Source organism: Sinocyclocheilus anshuiensis, unplaced genomic scaffold (genome assembly GCF_001515605.1).
Source record: "Sinocyclocheilus anshuiensis isolate Anshui unplaced genomic scaffold, SAMN03320099.WGS_v1.1 scaffold1316, whole genome shotgun sequence".
NCBI classification, from domain to species: Eukaryota; Metazoa; Chordata; class Actinopteri; order Cypriniformes; family Cyprinidae; genus Sinocyclocheilus; species Sinocyclocheilus anshuiensis.
In genome coordinates this window covers 1,090,870-1,095,339 of record NW_015542553.1, presented here as the reverse complement: position 1 = coordinate 1,095,339, position 4,470 = coordinate 1,090,870, and the positions used below count along the sequence as shown (strand labels likewise).

The 4,470-nt window shown below is 37.0% G+C and overlaps 1 long non-coding RNA gene across 1 annotated transcript in view; it reads right to left on the bottom strand.

Annotated features, from left to right (window-relative positions):
- LOC107694245 (uncharacterized) overlaps positions 1-4,089 on the bottom strand; it is a 7,022-nt gene extending 2,933 nt beyond the window's left edge. Inside the window, exons 1-2 of the long non-coding RNA XR_001634834.1 lie at positions 3,971-4,089; positions 767-900 (exon numbers count right to left, since the gene is read on the bottom strand). This is a non-coding gene — a long non-coding RNA (uncharacterized LOC107694245). The remainder of the gene's footprint in view (positions 1-766; positions 901-3,970) is intronic.
- Between the last annotated feature and the right edge of the window lie 381 nt (positions 4,090-4,470).

Sequence of the window (4,470 nt, the reverse complement as noted above, 5' to 3'; positions counted from 1 at the left end):
GCCGATCCTCCCTATACGCAAAATACGCAAGCTGCGTAGGGCCCCCGAAACACCAGGGGGCCCCCTTGCTCTCAAAGATGATTTAATTTTAGTTTCGTTTTTTAATGTCGCCCTTTCTACGTAAAAATCAGTCAAATCATGTAATGTGAATGTCGTACAGTCTTGCTCGAGACTAAAAAAACAAGTTGAAAGTGTACCGAGCCGCGGAAGAGACAGTTTCTCAAAAGCTTTCCGCGAGCGCGATTCGAGATGAGTGAAACACGGACAAATGCGTTTCATTCATTCGTTCATAACCACTCATACCCCACTCATATGTTCGTTGGTGCATCCCGAAACACAACACTTGCAATGCCTCTTTGGCGCTGACATTGTATCTGCAGCAGCTACAGCAAGAAAACAGTAATGGTGGACTTGCTGCTATTCACTCAGAATTAAAATGTTTCAGTGCACTAATCACTTACTCTTTTTAAAGTCAGCTGAAGTATTGAATAATTTGAAGTAACAGAATGAATGACCATTGTTGACTTTACATTAATGTTGGTGTTAGAGATAAATCAATCTCTTGGCTGGTACATAATAAATGCTTGCTTTCCATCAGTGGACATCATATATATCTTGACACTTAATTTGCTGTTCACACACCTGGCAGTAAACATGTAGACACACTCAACTTTATAGTTAAACCCTACGAAAATCTTGCACAGCCTTTTAACCACAAAAAACAGCACTTGATCACAACATAGAAAGCTAGAGAGCCAATACTTACTCCAGTGGCACTGCAACAGTACAGATTTGATCTTAGATGTGAATTCTCTTAACTTGTCTGGGCTTTCAAAAAAGGGCTACTTAAATTATTTCAGAGATGCCGCTTCTCTTCAACATGGTAAAGGTAGAGCCCTCCTGTGGATTTGGAAAGATAAAGGGTGCTCAAACAGACATCACGACAGGTTTGTTATATTACTTAGCATAAGCACTGCCGAGCATCCCTTAAAGGAATAGACATCTTGTGTTTTTCCCTTTAAACAACAAAACATTAACAGTGAGGAATTGGGACCCTGCTCTTGTGTTGTATCACTCAACAAAGGCACGTGAACAGTCGCTTATTATGTCAAACTTTGACAATGACAGAATTGGAACAGGGCTTCTTCAGCACTCCGTCCCCCACTGGGAGCCCCCACCCCACAACTCTGGAAAGAAAGTTTACTTTCCTTGTCATATGAAATTACATTTGCATTTGCAGAGCATAGCAAGCCATTAGAAAGGAAACCAGTAAGGTTTGTTGTGAAACATATGAAAGACTTTTAAGGTTGGTCATAGTGTTGACTAGCTCATCTTACTAATAAAAACTGCTAGATATGTGTTGACTTGTTCAGAGATTTTAGTAAATATTATACATTAGTACATTAGCATTAAAGTTCAACAGCCCAAGGCAGAGTGGCTTTGCTGATATTCAATACAATTGCAAATATGATCTTGTTAATTGAACTAAAAGCAACTAAGTTACATTGTAGACACAATATTTACAGTAATTTTGCTTCACAAATAAAAAAATAATAATTAACCATGAAACCAAAGCAGAACCATTGCAACAACACACAGTGTTTCATTCCAATTCAAATCGATTGAGTGAATTATACAATGATTCACTCATAAATACAGTTATTTGTTTCATTTTGAAATGAATCAGTGTTTTCTAACAAACTGGTTGAGTGAATAAGTCAATAACTCACTCATAAAGACAGTCACCTGTTGTACACCTACTGGCGTAACAATGTAATACAAATTTTCAATTTTCAATTAGCAAATCAACTCAGATAACCCAATGATGGACCTCCACTGTTGTAAAAAAAAGTCAAAATGTCTATAAACTGCAAAAGTTGGTTTCAATATTCTGTAATATTTTGCTTGTTATTCGGCTCTATAGCAGCGATAAAACTTCAAATGACTTCAAACGAGGAAGCGCAGATAGGATGAAGTCTGCGGTGGTAAAATGAATACACCTCAAACAGAGTCATTAGCAGGAAAGACTTCACAAATTAAAGCCGTAAAAGGGACTAAAGATCGATTGTGGGGGATTTCGGCAGGCATCACAGCGTGAGAACGGCAGCCGGATGTTTGCCACGCCGTAAGGAGGGGTCTGGATCATACGCTAACCTCCATTCGGTGTGCTGCTGGCAGCCCCAGTCATTGACCGGAAGGAGCGGGCCGCCAAGGCATTGATTGATTAATCAAAGCTATTGTTCTTTTGATCAGCGGGGGCTGCCCTGTTAACCAGCAAAGGAAAGAGGGGGAGAAATGCTCCATCTTTTATTTACCCGCCTGCAAGGTCCCTCGTTGGCTTCCAACACTAACTTCAAAGGAGACTGTGACAATTCTGTTCACAGTTTTGACTGATAGAAAAAAAAAGTTTTAGATATATTTTCCCTCGACAGTAGATTTTGTCTAATTGTTTCCAGCCTCGCTCGGGTTTAATATGTGTCGAGGAAGAGAATACAAGTCTCATGTTTTCTTCATGACTGTTTCCTTTCTCGTCTAGTTGTCTAGTGGGTTGTCCTCTTTTTTTTGCACTGTGCCATTTCATGCCGTGCACTGTCTGTCACAAGGACACCCAGGGAAACTTCATGCAACTTTTTGTTGTTTGCTATAATTTATCCCCTTGTTCCAGGTTGGAGTGCACAGACTTTCAGTGTCAAGCATGTGTTGTGAGTGGCCTAAAATGACAGTGTTTGACACTATATATACAAACCTCCCCTGAGAAAAAAAACTATTATTCATTTGTCTGCAAATCTTGGATATTTACAAATAACTTCAGAGTTAGTGTTAACAAATGTTTGTAACAGGAAAGGATTTACTGATTGACTGATTGATTGATTGATTGATTTTAATATTACATCGTTTTTATATTAAATAATATATATATATTTTTACATTTTTGTTATTATTTCTTTTTATTTACAGATAGATATTAAAATGTTATAGTGTGAAATGGGACAGCAGTTTTGGAAACTAGAAAATTACTTTGGAATCATTTGGTTAATTGGAAAAGTTAGTGCAGAGCAAAGGTCTGGCATTTATAGTGTATATATACACACATTTTATATATAAAAATATATAAAGGTGCAAATTTATATAATAATTAACCAATAATAATTGTCACTGCTATCAACATGAGGTTTGAAGTTTCAAACAGGCTTTATTATATAACCTTTTATGTTTAAAGTGAAATTTAGTGTCCTTAATTGTTCTATTTGTTTTTATTATGTGTGTGTGTAGTATTAGTATTATTATTATTGTTAGAATTTATTGTTATCAAGGTACAACTTTATATAATAATTGACCAATAATAATTTCCTATTTTGTTTGTTAGCACATAAAGATAATTAGTTACCTCTACATATTTTTGTTTGATATTTACAATAATTTAGCTATAGATAATAACAAATACAATACAAGATCATTTTTAAAATATTGGAAAATAAAAATACATTAAAAATACATTATAAAAACACAAACAAAGTTGGACATGGATCCATTTTGGTATTATGAGCCTAGAAACAAATTATTCCCAAGTTTGTGAACATCAATAGTCATCTCATAATTACGGTAATACCTACATGGCATAAACACCCTTTGACTATTTTCAAAATATATCACGGCCTCTTGTACCTTAATGGTTAATAAAACTTGTGCTATTGCGAACAACAACTTTAACTAAGATCAACTCAAAACAGCCTACAAATAGTCACCTTTATTTATATAGCACTTTATACAATAAAAAATACATCCACCTCAATCTGAAGGGCATCTTCTTGGCCACAGCACACTTTTGTGGACACAACAAGACAATCAACTGCACACAATCCCACCCCAGAAGGGACGTTTGCAGGCCCTGTGGCGTTTCATATCATATTCAAATTCCTAAAAGTAAACTGGTTTCTTTCTTTACTTTTAGACGAAGAGAGAGACACACCTGAGTGTAGACTAAGTGAGGAGTCCTTCTCCACTTTGTTTCATGTTGGTTGACTCTCAAAGTGGAAAACTCAAGGTCTTTTTTCCGGATCCTTGAGGTTCTTAAGCCTTCCGAGGGTCTCTGAGGGAAATGGTTGTATCTCATATTTAATAAAAAAGTTAAGGAGCAACTCTCTCCACACATATACAAACATACACAAGCAACTTAAAACACAAACGCCACTTAGAAGCTGTGTGAAGTCGCCTTTGTTTTTCCTCTTCAGTTCTCTTTCGCTCCTCTCCCTTTTCCATTTGAGTGCCTGTTTCCTGCTCAACACTTGCCCTTGAGTTTTTCCCAATGTCAGCGCACACTTCAAACACCAGCTGACAAGCTCAGAAGAGTCCGCTGAGAATCCCCATTCCAAACAATTATTCCATCTCCCACACGCCGGCAGATCTCTTCCCAGCATTACGGCTAATGAAAAGGTCCCTTTAACCTGTCAACAACGCAGAGGACTTGCT